A 17895-nucleotide genomic window follows, 5' to 3' on the forward strand; every position below is an offset into this window, starting at 1 on the left:
ACAAATACATGAATAATGTAATGTCTCTGGCCCCAGAGACATTAAAACGGGTGTTGGAATGGCTAAAGGAAAGGATTCTCAGTTGTTTAACTTATTCAAAATTAAGTTTCCACTTAAACATTTATTAGGATTTAGGAAAACTAGGGTCGTTATAAAGACGTGTTTATTTATTCATTCAGCAAATACTTGAGGGTCTTTTCTGTGCCAAGCAGTATTCTCCATCTGGGACACACAAGATTTCAGCTTCCATGGAGCTCAAGTTCGTCTTTATGAGAGAACATCAATGTGGGTGGTGATTATAGGGGACAGACATTGCTTAATCAAAAGGGAAATGCTGGTGAGTTTTAAAATGTACAAAATGGAAATGACACAAGACGCTTACTGTTTGTCAGCACTCTAATGAACAGAAACACAGTCTTGTAGCAGTCTGTACCCAAGTCTACCAGTTCCTTCCATGCGGGCATGTGGGAGGAAGATCGGAGCACACGAGAGGCTCTGCAGTGAGAACTTAAATTGGTCTCAGGGTGTGTCGTGTCCTGTCCTTATTGTGTCACAGCAGTTGCTGCTAACACGCTTGGCTTTGACTTGAACGTCTTTGAAATGTCCCCATCCCTCATCTCCCCACAACTACCCCCTCCAATTGCCTCAATCGAAGTGAGTCCTAAAACAGGGCTCTTAAAGAAATGGCCAAAGTGCCACTGGAATGAGCAGAATCAATTACTTAGTGTTTTCTGCAGACCTACTGATTGTAAATTAAAGGAAGACCTTTTTGGAAAGGACAGTCCATTAAGAGACCACTTGATGTTTAATTACATGCAGTTGGAAACTCCGCAGAGTGGCAGCCCAGCCAAATGGGTCATCAAAATGTAAGACAGACACAGTGACTGGTGCAGAGTTTCCTTTTGAGTTCCAGGTACAAAATTTCAAACCCAGAGTGGTGTATTCTCACACTGCAGAGCTGCCATAATACTTACTTATTACTGTCCCTGTGGTGTAATGTGATCTTGGAAAATGTCATAAAAGAATTCCTCCAAATTGTTTGTTTCATTACTCTTCCTCCTCCTCCCCAGTTTCTATTTCTTGGCTCTGTTCTTTTCTGTAGTTGCCGTTCTCTTTCTCTTTCCTCCCTCCAAATGGCATTGTGAGGTTGAATTCACCAGGTGCGCAAACTTCCTCCCTCATCTGACACTTCTTTGGCAGAAAGTGCAGGTAGCCCAGCAGGTATTGTCAGGGTCAAGTTAAAAAATAACAAAACCTGCCAATGCAGATTTCCTTCTTGTGGTGCCTGGCATCAATGGGTTCTCAAAAAGACTGCTGTGGCCTTAGTATTTCCCTTTTTACAGCTGGCATGAAATTGGCAGTCCAGCCACAGCTGGCTACCCTTTCTCCTATTCTGTCTTTGGCAGGACCAGAGGATGGCCGGCATTTCTCCTGGTCACCAAGGCAAGAGAAATAGCAACAAGATCCGAATACTGAACAGCTTTATTCTATTTAGAAAAAGTTAATTGGAAAAAGTACTGTTGTTAGGTTCCAGGTGACACTTCAGTGGTCACTGTTAGGCTCTTGACTGATCAGAAGGGAACTGACTTGGAAAAACATTTAAGGTGTTTATAAACTAACTGGTCTTTTTAAGATTTAAAACCTGAGAAAGGGAAGCTGATGTGGCTTGAGCAGTTGGACATCCACCTACCACGTGGGATGTCTCTGGTTCAGTTTCTGGAATTTCTAAAAAAAGAAGACAAGCGGACAAAGAGAATATACAATGAACAGACACAGAGAGCAGACACAAGCCCAAAACAATGCAAGGGGGGAGAAATAAATAAGATAAATGTTAGAAAACAGAACAAAACACCATAGAGAAACATGGAGCTGTAAGTAGTGAGTTATATGACAGGTTATATGCCAAAGTTCTTACCTGCTAGGTAGTTAACTTATATACTAGTTGATTTTAAGAGGAACAGTATCAGGTCTTTTTGTTTTTGTTTTACTTTTTTTTTAAAGATTTATTTTTATATATTTCTCTCCCCTTCCCCCCCCCCCCCCAGTTGTCTATTCTCTGTGTCCATTTGCTGTGTGTTCTTCTTTTATTTTGAGAAGTTTTTTTATTTGTTCATTTCTTGCATTTAAAATATTCTTCGATGACATCCTTGGCCTGAGATTCTTTGCCATAGTCCTTAACAACCACACAACTGCAGCCAACTACTTTATGGGGTTTGCCCTGTCTGTGGATTTTACAGAGGCCTACCCATTCGCCTAGTTCCTTGTTGTCCTCAACCTTAATTAGGTTGATTTGGTGCTCAGCACAAAGGGCCTCCACCAGCTTGATGTAGATGTGTTCATCACAGCTGGAGGCAAGCACACAAAGATGGGCTTGGTGCTTGTCTAAGGCTTTGGCAGCTTCGCAGATCCCACATGCTAGGCCATCATGGATGAGGGCAGTTTTTAGCACCTCTTGTAATACAGTGTTGTGTTTTTTTAAAGAATTATTTATTTATTTATTCTCTGTGTCTATTTGCTGGGTCTTCTTCTTTGTCTGCTTCTGTTGTTGTCAGCGGCACATGAATCTGTGTTTCTTTTGTTGCGTCATCTTGTTGTGTCAGCTGTCCGTGTGTGTGGCACCATTCCTGGGCAGGCTGAACTTTCTTTCATGCTGGGCGGCTCCCCTTACGGGGTGCACTCCTTGCGCGTGGGGCTCCCCACGCGGGGACATCCCTGCATGGCAGGGCACTCCTTGTGTGCATCAGCACTGCGCGTGGGCCAGCTCCACACGGATCAAGGAGGCCCGGGGTTTGAACGGCAGACCTCCCATGTGGTAGACGGATGCCCTAACCACTGGGCCAAGTCCACTTCCCCATGTAATGGGGTGTTGATGTCCATTACACCTCCAGCAACAATGCCTTCCCCGGCCATAGCGGTGGGTTAGGGGTGGAGCCGAATCTTGAAATCCCCTGAGCTTCCGCCTCTGCGTACCCATGGCAGCAGGGAAAACTGAGTGTTCTTCTTTGTCCGCTTCTGTTGTTGTCAGCGGCATGGAATCTGTGTTTCTTTTTGTTGCATCATCTTGCTGTGTCAGCTCTCCGTGTGTGCAGTGGTTTTCTTGGGCAGGCCACACTTTCTTTAGCGCTGGGCGGCTCTCCTTATGGGGCGCACTCCTTGCACGTGGGGCTCCCCTATGCAGGGGGTGGAGGGGTGGGGGAGCCCTGCGTGGCACGGCACTCCTTGCACGCATCAGCACTGCACGTGAGCCAGCTCCACACAGGTCAAGAGACCTGGGGTTTGAACCACGGACCTCCCATGTGGTAGACGGATGCCCTATCCACTGGGCCAAGTCCACTTCCCTTGTTTTACTTTTAATGACCTAGTAGCGATCCTACTATATCCTGCTAGTAATAATTCTACTAGGAAAAGAAAAGTGAAAATATATTTCTACTGGCATTAGAAATCTTTGCCTATTTGACATCAGCTTTCACAAGTCCTTTTGAGAGGGAGTACTGAGACTGCTCCCAAATCTCTTTCTCAGAATGGTGCAAACTGCAGTGACATTCCTAAACCCTGTCAATCACAAATGCTTCCAACACATGTATTACATGGTAATGCAATGGAATGCTCAAATCAAGTTAAAAATGGTTTCCTAAACACATATTCATATTTCCCATTATAGTAAAGTTGAAAAATATTTTTGTCACATTCCTTATTTTATTGTGCAAGTCCTTCTCACTTCCCCTGCATCTGCCATGGATCCAGCCTTGTTTACATTTGACTCCAGTAGGAAATGTGTGAATGTGCATGTGTGTGTGTTGTTGTTGTATCTGTGTGTATTTGTGTGTGATGGGATACTGAGAACGTGTTGGTTTAATAGCTAAGTTCTAATTTCCCCTATTCTCATACTCTTCCTGGGTCAGGTAAGAAGCGTGAATAACTGTCTCCATAGGTTGAACTGCTATAGGGTTCCTTCCGATACTTTTCTGTTACAAAACACATGGACTCTCTCGGTTCCTTGGTGTGGTGGTTGTCCATTCTCATCTCTATGTCAACTGTCCTGGGTAAGTCCAATGAACTGGAAAGTAGGTGCTTCAACTTCATTGAGGCTCAGGGCCCAGCCAGCAGATGGACAGCCCAGAGATTCAAGTCTCCTGGGAATATACCAACCCTAGCTCCAACCACTGGTTCATTAAAAGGGAAAGAAGAGGCATGTGTAGAGAAGTCACATTTGAGTCCAACTGTATCACACTCAGGAGCACAAACACTAAAGAAAGAAGTTGTTGATGTGGGAAAAGTGGGGGGTATGGGGAGTGGGGCATATGAGAACCTCCTGTACTTTTTAATGTAACATTTTGTGTGATCTATGTATCTTTTAAAAATAAGTTAAAAATATGTTTTAAAAAATACATGGAGCTGTGGATATTACTCTGCTGCCTACACCAACAGTAAAGAAGGAACATGGGTGTACATTAGGATGCAACATTAGACAAGATGGGATTTCCTGATGAGTAATACTCTTTTATTTTACAAGAACAGATAAGCATTAATGCTAAGAAATAAAACATTTAATATATTTGGAATCATAACTTATCAGATAGTATTTCTTAAATGCAACTAATTCATTACTAAGGAATTCTGATATTAATGGAGAGAGAAGGAAATGCTTTTCAGAATCTCTTTTTTATTGTGGTAACATATATAACATTTGTCATTTTAATGAATTTTTAAGTGTACAAGTCATTTACTTTAATAGTATTCAAGTAATTTTTTTTTGAGATACTGGGCCTGGGGATTGAAGCTGGGACCTCATATGTGGGAAGATGGCACTCATCCACTGAGCCACATTAGCTCCCCTGAGCTGACCCTCTCATCTTGTATGTTTTGTTTTGTTTTTAGGAGGTACCAGGAACCAAACCCAGGACCTCCCATATGGAAAGCAGGTGCTCAACTGCCTGAGCCACATTTCTTCCCCAAAGTAATTTATTTTACATCACCACCTTCCTTTACTAAAACTTTTCCATCACCCAAAACAAAAACTCTTTACGCATTAAGCAATTACTCCCCATACCCTCTCTTTCAGCCCCTGGTAACTTCTAATCTACTTTCTGTCTCTTTTTGCTTATCCTGGATATTTCATATAAATGGGATGTCTTCAGAGTTCATCCATATTATTGCATGTATCAGAACTTCATTCCTTTTTATAGCTGAATAATATTCCATTGTAAGTATATATTACATTTTGTTTATCCATTCGTCCATTGCTCCCTTCTTTTGGCAATTGTAAATAATGCTGCTATGAACATTGGTGTGCAAATAATCTAGCAATGCTATTTTTGTAAAAAAAGAAAATAAAAAGAGGTTCTGTATTTCACATCCACTAGGATGGCTACTACTGCAAAATAGAAAGTAAGTGTTGGCAAGGATGTGGAAAATTGGAACACTTGTGCATTTCTGGTATGAAAGTAAAATGATTATAATGCTGTGAAAAACAGTTTGGTGGTTCTTCAAAAAGTTAAATATAGAACTATCACATGACCCAGCAGTGCCAGTTTTAGGTATATATTCCGAAGAATTGAAAGGGTCTCAAAAAGTTCTTGTACACCAGCATTCATAGTGGCAATATTCACACTAGCCAAAAGGTGGAAACAACCTAAATGTCCATCAACAGATGAAGGAATAAACAAAATGTTTTATACATACAAAGAAATAGTGTTCCCCTGTAAAAAGGATGAAGTTCTGATTCGTTATACTGAGTGAAACATTATACTGAGTGAAATAAGCTAGACACAAAACATTATATTGAGTGAAATAAGCTAGACACAATAGTTAAAACAATGTATGAGCTCATTGATATGAAATAATTAGAATAAACAAATTCTAATTCATAGAGTTAGAAACTAGAATATAGACAACCAGAGACTGGGATGGGGATATGGCATGGGAAGTTAATGCCTAATTAACAGAATTTCTGTTTGGGGTGATGGAAAAATTTTGATAATGGGTAGTAGTGATGGTGGCACAAAATTATGAGCATAATTAACAGCACCAAATTATATATTTGAATTCAGTTAAAAGGGGAAATTTTAGACTGTATATATATTACTGGAATAAAATTTTAAATAAAAAACATAGGACTGTGCAACACAACCTATAAACCCTAATGTAAACTATGGACAATGGTTAATAGTACAATTATAATAGTATTCTTTCATCAATTGTAACAAAGATACCACAGATGTTAATAATAGGAGGGTATATGGGAATTCTGCCTGATTTTTATGTGAATCTACAACTTCTCTAATTAAAAAAATAAATTAAAAAAGAGAAAAATTACACTGCTAGGTACAAAATATTATTTTTGTTAAAAAACATTCCAGGCACGGGGTAAAACTCTCCCCTCAAGTTAATAGCTAATATCATATGGTGATATTCTTAGTCCTGTAGCAGTTTGATATAGTTATGAATTCCAAAAATAGATATTGGATTATATTTGTAAACTGGTCTGTACCTGGGTGTGATTAAATTATGATTAAGGCTTTCATTGGGCCACGTCAGTAGGGTGTGTAGATAAAAGACATGGCAAAGGACAGAGTTGGAGGGTTTTTAATGTTGGAGTTTTGATGTTGGAGTTTGATGCTGAAGTTTTAAGCTGGAGCTCTGGGAATTAAGCTCACAGAGGAAAGAGAAGCAAGCCCTGGGAAGAGAGGAACCCTGAGCCCAGAAAGAAGCAAGACCTGGGAAGAGAGGAACCCAGGAAGCCTGAACTCTGGCAGATGTCGGCAGCCATCTTGCTCCAACACATGGAAACAGACTGTGGTGAGGGAATTAACCTATGTTTTATGGCCTGGTATCTGTAAGCTCCTACCCCAAGCAAATACCTTTTTAAGAAGCCAATAGACTTCTGGTATTTTGCATCAGCACCCCTTTGGTTGACTAATACACCTTCCATGAACTATCCATTCCCATCTCTTCTGATTAGATGAACACAGCAATGAAACTGAGAGAGAAAGTTGATTGCTACATCCATGTTACCAGTTTCACTTGTGGAAGATGACCCGTAAAAACTTTATAATAGAATAGATTGGGAAGCTGGGAGGGGGTGGTCATTAACCTCTACTAGCATCATGTTGATATATTCATAGTCTATGCACATACACACACGTCTTTATTTTTTGTTGACTTTTCTTGTGTCTTTGTCATCTCACTATGCAGGTTGAAAGTTTCAGGGAATTTTACCTTATACTTATTTTTATCCCCTCAGTACCTAGCCCAGAACTTGGAATATGACAGGTACTTACTAAAATAAAATAGAAAGTTGATCGCTAATGATGACTCTAGCAACCAAAGGTAAGGCCAGAGGGCCTTGGCCTGTCTGCTTGGTACTTCTGTTCCTTGAGAGAGCTCTTATCGGTCTCTTGTCTGGTCCTGGGCTTTCTGCTCTCCACCTTCCAATCTGTTTTTTCATGTTGCTGTTAGATTTACTTTCTAGAAGCCAGATCTGTAACACATCATGGCTACAAGATCAAGGCTTCACAACTTAGCCTGGCATTTAAGGTGCACTTCCAGACTCTCATGTGCATACAGATCACTTGGGGTGTTTATTAGTGCAGATTCTCATCATCTATGGGGGTAAAGGGTGACAAGAATTTACATTTTTAACAATTTCCCATGTAATGCGGATGCTCCTGGTCAAGTTTCTATGATACTTGGACTGGCCCTGGTGTTAATTATATGCCTTTTACCTTCATCTCTAGTCAGTCTCCACCCTGCACCTACATTCTAGCAAAACCATTGTTCTTGGTATTCCCTGGCAATTCTTTGATTTGTTCTTCGATTCATGTTATACCCCTTCTTCCTGCTAAACCATTACTCATCCTTCCAGACAGCTCAGGTAGCACCATCTCTCCCAACCCCCTCCTTGGCCAGCTAATCCACCTGTCTACCAAGTTCCCACAGCACTTTGGCAAATATCCATATTACAAGTTATCATAATTGTTTGTTTACATGCTTGTCCATCCAGTTATACCATGAACTGCTCAGGGCAGGGAGCCAGGCCATATCCATCTAACCTCAGCAACCAGTATCGAGCCTAGCCCACAATAGTTACTTGATAAATATTGGTTGAATTGAATTGAATTACATTGAACTATTCTTTATCACTTGTCGTTTCCTAGCTGCTAGAACAAATACCATATCATTGGTTGGCCTAGCATCAGGAATTTATTGGCTCACAGTTGCAGAGCCTAGAAGGTCACTTTCTCCGGGGTCAGTATCTTCTAGCTGGCTGTCATTCTTTGGGGTCCTTTGGCTCTTCCAACACATGGCAGCGTCTTCTCCTTCTCTTCTGGGTTCTGTTGACTTCCAGCCTCTGGCCGCTCCCTGTAGCTTCTCACTCCGTGTGACTTTCACTCTGCTTATAAAGGATGCCAGTTGTCTGGACTAAAACCCTACCTGATTCAGTTGGGCCACACCTTAACCGAAGTAATATCTTGAAGAGATCCTATTTATAATGGATCCACACCCACAGGACCAGGGGATGGGATCTGAACATGCCTTATGTGGGAAAGACAATTCAATCCTCAACGTTGCTCTTTTTTTTTCTTTATGGGTTGTGTTGTTTTTTAAAAATCAATTTTATTGATACATATTAGTAAAGAATACAGTTCCTCCAAGGTGTACAATCGATGGTATTTGCTATAATCACATAGTTGTGCATTCATCACTTCAATCATTTTAGAGTATTTTCATTATTTCAGTATTAATAATAGTAAACAACAAAAAAAAAAACAGACAAAGAAAAAAACAAGAAAATTCCTCACCTTTCTATCTTTCTGTGCTTCCTCCTCTGTACATAGCTGCTGTTTCTGGATATTCTATCCAAAGTACATAATCAGTGACTTTTAGTATAATCACAATGTTGTACATTTGTCATCTTAAAAATTCTAGAACAATTTCATTACTCCAAAAAGAAAGACTTCAAACTCCTTAGCATTCCTTCCTCAGACCTATAGAACAACTAATCTTTCATCTTTATGAATTGATTTTTTTTTAAGATTTATTTTTTATTTATTTCTCTCCCCTCTCCCCGAACCCCACCATTGTCTGCTCTCTGTGTCCATTTTGCTGCGTGTTCTTTGTCCGCTTCTGTTGTCAGCGGCACGGGAATCTGTGTTTCTTTTTGTTGCATCATCTTGTGTGTCAGCTCTCTGCGTGTGCGGCATCATTCCTGGGCAGGCTGAACTCTCTTTCGTGCTGGGTGGCTCTCCTTATGGGGCGCACTCCTTGCGCGTGGGGCTCCCCTACGTGGGGACACCCCTGCGTGGCACGGCACTCCTTGCGCGCATCAGCACTGCGCGTAGGCCAGCTCCACAGGGGTCAAGGAGGCCCAGGGTTTGAACCGTGGACCTCCCATGTGGTAGGCGAATGCCCTATCCACTGGGCCAAGTCTGCTTCCTGAATTGATTTATATTTACCTTTTATATAAATGGAATCATACAATATCTTGTATTTTGGCCTCCTTCACTTAGTATAAATTTTTTTGTCTGATATTAACATTGTGTAGTATTAACTTACATTTGTTCAGCTTCAAGGAAATAAATGGTCTTATATATACAATTCAACCCATATTCGTATTTCATATAATATATGTATATTTCACATAATATATTTAGTTCAAAAAAGGTCAATCATACAGTATTTTTCCTTTTGTGCCTGGCTTGTCTCACTCAACATAATGTTCTTCAGGTTTGTCCATGTTGTCATATGTTTCACGACTTCATTTCTTCTTACCACTGCATAATAGTTCATCATGTGTATACTCCACAGTTTTTTAATCCATTCATCAGTTGATGGGCATCTGGGTTGATTCCAACTTTTGGCTATCGTGAATAACACTGCCTTGAACATAGGTGTGCAGATGTCGGTTCGTATCACTGCTCTCAGTTCTTCTGGATATATACCTAGCAAGGGTGTTGCTGGGTCCCATACCAAGTCTATACTCAACTTCTCATGTTGCTCTTTTGCAGAAGGCTTTTAATGATGAATGTTTTCAGAAGAAACATATCTTGACACAGAGTTAAGGGAGAAGTCACATCACAAAGATCACAGCTGTTAATAATACTATCAACTATGATAATAATAATAATGATTATTAATAGCTATTATTAACTGAATTCTTAATATATGCCAGGCACTGTGCTAATTACTTATGAATACAACTTCATTTACATTTACAACAACCTATTTGTTAGGTAAGGAAATAAGACATAGAGTTTAGGGGATATGTCCAGTGCTGCATCTCCAGGAAATTACATTAAACTCTAATTGTAGACTGAATTAGTAGAAATATAGTATCCTGAGCATAACCAAAGAATTGCAATCAGGTCTTGGTTCACATTTTATGAAGGACATTGAAAAATATGGTGAATTGGAAATTCTCTCATTTGAAGAACACTGGAAGAAACTGGGGAATATTTAAATCTGAAGAAAAAATTAGGGAGGATATGACCACTGTCTTCAAATATGTGAGAGAGAGAAATATGAAAAAGAGAATTAATTATTTTCTGGTTTGGAAGGTGGTAAAGTGTGATAGATGGAAGTTACAAGGAAGAGGAGTTTGGCTTATCCTAAGACAGAATTTAATAACAGTTAGAGTTGCCAAATGGTGGGATGCACTGACTTGCAGAGCTGGGTCCTCTTCATCAGTGAACTGTCAAGCAGAAACAGAATGAAACTTTGGCCATAGAGTTTGCAGAAGGGAATTCTACAGTCTATAGAAGGGAGGTTGAATCACAGAATGATTAAGATCTCTTCCAACTCTAAAATCCTCAGCTTCTATTCTCCAAGAAAGACTTCCTTATTTCCTTCCTGTCCCGGTTGGAGTGAGCCCTCTTCTCCATGCCTTGTCAAAACAGGCACTGCACATTGTTTTATTAGCTTGTCTGTTTTCTTTATTAGACTGTGATCTCCTAGAGGGTAGGAATTGACTTTTATCTTCCAATGTCCCTTGTCTGGTGCAGTGTCCAGTATTAGCATTCAGTAAAGGTTTGCCAAATGTTGAATAAATAAATGAGAGAAAGTGATTTAGGTTTAACTACTATAAAATTTGGATAAAAGGAGCTAAAGCTGGAAGGTTTCAGTTTGCAAAATTATCTTCGGTAGAAAAACCCTGTGCTCATAAATGATATACTTTCTTTCCCTCCTCTTCCCTAGTACCTACTCAGTTATCAGTAATACGATGGCGATCAATCATAATTGAATGAAATCATCTTAATCTGAAAAGTCAGAATGTGCTCTTAGGGTGGAAGAAAACTAGGAGACCTCAAAATTGCATTTGCTTTTTATTTGGTTAACGAACATCTAAAAGTATAAAAAACAGCAGTGGCTTCTGAAGTTGAATTGCTAGAAACATACCAAGGTATATATGGAAAACAACAGTATGGAGCCAACTTACACAGCTTCTGATCAGTTGAACATCATGTGATCATGCCCACATTCTTAAGAATCATCCGACATTGCAGGTGGTTCTTTCAAAAGATCCAATTTCTCACCTGTCCTTTGATATTATTTATACACTGATTATAATACTCATAGTTGTCAGTGTCCGTTAACAAATTGTTGCTGAAATTGCAACGGCGCTGAAATATATGGTTCCCTAGATGGGGAATGGTCCAAACATGGCTAGTTAATTTGGGAAACTTAATTTGAATGTAAATGTGACTTCCTGCTAGTTTGCCTTCAAAAATATTATGTGGAGTTGCTGCAAACCAGATCATGGGACACATCCTACATGCAACCATCATCCAGATATGGAATTTAAGGCTGATTTTCTCCTTACCAGAACCACTGAGAAACTGCATTTGTTTACAGAGGCAAGACAAAAGTCTTCCTTCTGGGAGGAGGAGGCAGTACATTTATTTTGGATGGCAGAGCTGTCCTCTGTGGCCACTGATCACTGAGCAGTCCCGGGATCTTCCTGGTGCCATGTGGTGCATGGAACCGACTGTCGGCCTAGAGAATACACAGTTGCAAGGAGAATTATTACATAAGAAGTAGATAGTTGTGACTGTAATCGGAGTGATTATAAAGGAAGTAAATGAGGTACCTGCTGCAAAGGTACAGGTTTCTTATCTTAACAACCTAATAATTGTAACCATGACTGAGAGTGAAGTTAAACAGATCCCGACATTAATATTAACACTATTTCGCAAGCCTGAGTAGAAGCACATTCAGCTGTCCTTTGATTAATTTTCCATTAATAATAAAAAGGAAAATCTTACATGTCTAAAATCCCCTACTATATTTGCATTATCAGTGTTGACATTACAGATGGAACAATCTGCTCATTTATATAATTCACCTTTAATTGCCCTATCATAAGAGAGACTGAAAAAGCATTTCTGTCAGGCACAGGACTGTGTATGTTTGTACGGGTATGTGTGTTTATGTGTGTTTATATATATATTTTTTCTCTTTATATTTTTAATGTTATATTCAAAAAATATGAGGTTCCCATATACCCCCCACCCCCTCCCCCCACTCCTCCCCCCATAGCAACCACCTCCTCCTCCATCATGAGACATTCATTGCATTTAGTGAATACATCTCTGAGCACCGCTGCACCTCATCGTCAATGGTTCACACCATAGCCCACATTCTCCCACAGTCCACCCAGTGAGCCATGGGAGGACATACAATGTCCGGTAACTGTCCCTGCAGCACCACCCAGGACAACTCCAACCCCTGAAAATGCCCCCACATCACATCTCTTCCTCCCACTCCCTACCCCCAGCAGCCACCATGGCCACTTTCTCCACACCAATGCCACATTTTCTTCGATTACTAATCACAATAGTTCATGACTAGAATATCAGTAAGTCCACTCTAATCCATTCTCTATTCCTCCACCCTGTGGACCCTAGAATGGTCATGTCCACTCCACATCTATATCAAGAGGAGGCTTGGATTCCACATGGATGCTGGATGCAATTCTCCTCCTTTCGGTTGTAGGCACTCTTGGCTCCCTGATGTGGTGGTTGACCCTCTTCACCTCCACGTTAGCTGAGTGGAATAAGTCCAATAAACCAAAGTGTAGGAGTTGCAAGTCTGTTGAAGCCCAGGGCCTGGCTATCACATGGTCAGTCCAGAGATTCAGGTCTTTTGGGTATACATTAAACCTCATCACCAACTACAGGTCTGGTGAAAGTAACAGGAGAGGCTTAGTAATGGTCTTAAAAGTTCAAATTTCAGTGTGCTGAAGGTTAGAGAAACCGAAGAGTATATATTCTACCGTAGAAACTGAAAGCCTTTAACTTTCCTGTTTCATGGCTTCCATTTGAGTAGCCACAGCAAGAGTATGCGTTGAGTGCACTTATAGACCTCCCTCTACTGATGCCTTTATTACTTCTTTTTAGAAATGTTTTCCCCCATTCACTTTGAATCCAAGTGAAAGGGAGAACTCGATGTAGTGAAGGAGTTTTTCCTCCATGCATTTGTCTTGCACTATAGGGAGTTTAAGAAAGTAGGGACATTTCTCATTGGCCATCAGGGATGGGCAATTCCATCAACGGATAAAGTTGAAGTCTGAGAAGAGATTCAAATCAGAGGGTTTTAAATGTAATGGGTTTCTTTTTCTGACAAAATGCTCACAATAGTCACTGACATCCAAATTTAACTTCTAATTAATTTTCAGTTCATCGAAAATTTGGCCTGAGGGCAAGCCAGAGAAGGGACCCAAGGGTTCATTCCCAACACATCTGTTCCACTCAGCCTATACATTACCTGAGGAAACTTGTGAAGCTACAAGTTTACCCATTAGACAAGACTGCAGTGGAAAGTAGAATAGAAGCCCTTTAAGAGTCTTCCAGTAAATATGTACATTAGACAGTTGTTCTTCTCTTGTATTGTCTGTTGGTCTGAGACAAGTGTTCTCCAAGTCAGCTTGCAAATTGCCCCAAGGGCTCGGAGGAGCCACCATAAATATTCCTTTATGAATAGGGATATTGTTGAAATGACTCACTTCAATGTAGGTAACCATGAAGCATCACAATCTTTCAAATTTCTTGAAATTTCTGGGCAGAGGTTATGTCAGTACTCAAAAGAGCTGAGAAGTGATGAAAAAGAAAAACTATCCTGACGATCCTCCAAGATGGAGATAACCAGGTAAAACAGTGATGAAGTTACCTTCCTGATGTTTGCACTGATATTCACGAAGCCTGGGAGGAGGCTAGGATTCTGCACTAGGTGGTCACCTCCTAACCTCAAGAGTTGCCTCATGCACCACCCACGACACATTCTTTAGAAGAACAGGGGGAGAAAAGGAAAAAGCGCAAACACCTGTTGGTTATTTTCCCCAAGCAACATTTTCGTCTTTCAGAAGACCAAAGCTAAGCTGAACTTCAGAGATGAGGTTCCCCTTGTTGAAAACAGAGCAGGCCAGTAGCACCTTTAAACATTTCCCGGCTTCTCAAGCAGCCGAGGGAGGTAAAACCTGTGGAGAATGCAGTGAGGGCGGCCTTGGGAAGGCCCTGCAGAGGTGCTTCATTAACCCGATTAAGCAGGTGATGGAGAGGGCCTTGCTGATAATTTACACCTTGCTAATGAAGCGTGTGACTCTTAATCTCCTCCAAACAAGATACACTCATGAAACTCTGGTGCAAGGAAAGGGGAAATTAATTAGGTGAAAAAACTATGAGATTATAGCAGAGGGATTCCTGCAAGGCAACTGTAACCTGGGTGGTTATTCTGAAATTGATGGCTGAGCTGTCAAGTAAACAGGTTGTGGCATCTTTTGGGCTTATACAAAGTTCGAAAAAGTGCATCATTATGTGTCTGATTTTATATTTCCTGTGATAGTTTAGAAAGTCACTCTGCTCTGATTTCTTGTTAGTAATTTTAATATAGTTGACAATAGTATGGCTGTTTATAGTAAGAGTATATAAAGAAGAGTCACATGTATTGCCTGTAATTCATTTAAAATTCATTTAAAAATAGCAAATTGCAAATTAATCCTTATATCTAATACAAGTTGTGAAGGAATTTTGTGTCCAGAAGAGAAACATCATAAATGGTTAGTTAGAATTATTAAGTAATGGTACTATTAGTTTAGCAAAAGAAATACAATAATCATAGCTAATATTTATCAAGTATTTTCGTATTCCAGGTACTTTCTAAGTACTCTACATGTGCTAACTCATTAGTTCACACAACAACTATGAAGTAGTCATTATTAGTCCATGTGTCTACAGAGGAAGCAACAAAGGGCCAGAGAAGTAAGGTGAGTTAATTATATCATGCCACCTGTTTTCTTGTCTACTTGTAGATAAAATAAACCAGATTTGAAAACCAGAAATGAATTTAAATGGTATTTATTTCAGAGGATTTACCATATTTTTGATCAGATAAATGACCTAGGTTGCTAACCAGTCAGATCACTAGAAAGGATGTGCTCTTCATGGACAGCTAGCTCTGGATTTAAATTTGTCATTTACTTTGTCATGATTTTGGGCAAGTCACTAAACTCTTCTGAGTTTCAATTCCTTGATCTCTAAAATGGGGATCATGATTCTTTCCTCACTAGGTTGAAATGACTCCTACCTGAGATATTTGGTGTACAACACTATGTACACAGTAGGGGTTCAATACATGCTTCTCTCTCTGCACTTTGCTCTTTTGGCTGCATACTGGACTTCATGACAGTCTCATTGGTCTAGTTCATAGCTTTAATGAATTAAAGACTTACAAAGCATCGTATTAAAAACCACTTCCTATTCTCTACTGCATCCAAACTAAACTCCTTGTTCAACCCCATGGAATCTCCCCTGCTCTCGCCATTCCTGCGTAGGTAGGACAGTATCGCCACTGCTTCCAAACATGTTTTGCCCAGGGGAAACGGACTTTGGCCCAGTGGTTAGGGCGTCTGTCTACCACATGGGAGGCCCGCGGTTCAAGCCCCGGGCCTCCTTGACCCATGGAGCTGGCCCATGCGCAGTGCTGATGCGCGCAAGGAGTGCCGTGCCACGCAGGGGTGTCCCCCGCGTAGGGGAGCCCCATGCGCAAGGAGTGCACCCTCTAAGGAGAGCTGCCCAGCGCGAAGGAGGGAGCAGCCTGCCGAGGAATGGCGCCGCCCACACTTCCCGTGCCGCTGACGACTACAGAAGCAGACAAAGAAACAAGACGCAGCAAAAAGACAGAAAACAGACAACCGGGGGAGGGGAGGGGAATTAAATAAATAAAAATAAATCTTTAAAAAAAAAACAAAGCATGTTTTGCCCATTCTTACTTCTGTCTCCTGACTCATTTCATTCTCCCTGTTTGGAATGCTTTTCCTTGCAGATCCCACTCAAATCATAAAACTCAGCTCAGCTCCTAAACTCATCCATCCATGTCCGTCCGTCTGTCCATCCATCCATCCATCCATCTGTCCATCCAGTCAGTACTCCACCAGGTGCTGAGCACTGGACTAACTCACTAGGATACAAAGGACAAATGGCCTCAGGTCTCAAAGAGTATGCTGCATGAAACAGGCAACAGACAATAGCAGGCAGCATAGCAGTGAGGGCATAGTGTTCATTTCTGCCTGCTCTTAGGGAGAGGTGAGAGGAGATGTCTCTCGAAGTGAGGCTTTAAGGATGGATGAAGGTGGGAAGGCTATTTCAGGCAGAAGAAGGTGCAATCTCAAAGACATGGAATTGTGAAATGGCACAAAGTGTTAGAGGAACATTAAGTGTTTTGGTATTACTGGGGTGGGGTTTACACATGAGACACTAAAAGCCAGTTGGAAGCACTGTATGCATGGGTAGATTTTGTTGACTTATTATTGACTTTGTTAACTGTAGAATGGCTGGACATGACTGGTTTTTATATGGATACGGATGACTTAAATTTTCATTATTTGTTTCTGGGCCTCTTCAGTCCCTCCAAAGAATTCTCTAATCTCCTGCCTGCAGGGTATGAATGGGTGTGATATTTAGCTAGTATATGCTAGTGCAGTCATGCTGGTTGTTAAAATATTGAAACCCTTACTACTTTGGTCATACCGCCATTGCCCTGAGCTCTAGTCTGTGCCTTACTGCAGCCATGCTGATCCTTTTACAGACACCCCATGCCCCATAATCTAGCAATTAAAAGGTTAAAACCTGGTATATCAGTGGGCTTGCAGGACTTTGCTCTGGTGCAACAGTTGGTTGGTGCCAGTGCTATACTGGTCTTTTTCTTTTTGTATGTGTGTTTCAATAAAACTTTATTTATTAAAACAGATGCATGGCCCACAGGACCATAGATTGCTGACTCCTATTCTAGACCTTACTCTCTGAGATCTTATTTCCTCCTCTGTAAGATGAGGATAATAGTACTTTCCCACCTCCTATGAAGGTCAAACGAGATTCCACAATGGATGTCTATAAAAACACCTTGTTGGCAATAGGCTGCCATATAGATGATATGTATAATATCTTCTGTGCTCTGGGAAGAATGCTTATTCCTTAGGAGGTTTGCTGGGAGCCTAGAGCCTAGGGTTCTGCCAAATCACTTCTCCAATATATTTCCATTTGTGATTCACTCTCAGATCCTTAGCTTCTCCATGCCACCAGGTGGCTCACCATGATGTTCTTGATCCTCAGTGCCCTTACTTGGTAAGTATCTCCAGTTATACTCTCCTGCTTTTTGGGTCTTAGCACTCAGACTCCCTTTCTAAATCTGGACCTTAGATAGGCTGGGCACTTGTTCCTGGGGAGTGGTGGATTAAAGTGGGTGGCAGAGGCCATTTTGGTGTCTGGCTCCATCACAGGGCTCTCCCACCAGTAGTTTTGACTTACTGGACAATGCTTAACTCACTGAGGGTATGCTGCCTATGCAACAGCTTCCATCTCACATCACATCCCTGATGTGCAGTGGGCGAGGAAAGGATTGGGTGGG

Source organism: Dasypus novemcinctus, chromosome 3, assembly GCF_030445035.2.
Source record: "Dasypus novemcinctus isolate mDasNov1 chromosome 3, mDasNov1.1.hap2, whole genome shotgun sequence".
Taxonomy (NCBI): domain Eukaryota; kingdom Metazoa; phylum Chordata; class Mammalia; order Cingulata; family Dasypodidae; genus Dasypus; species Dasypus novemcinctus.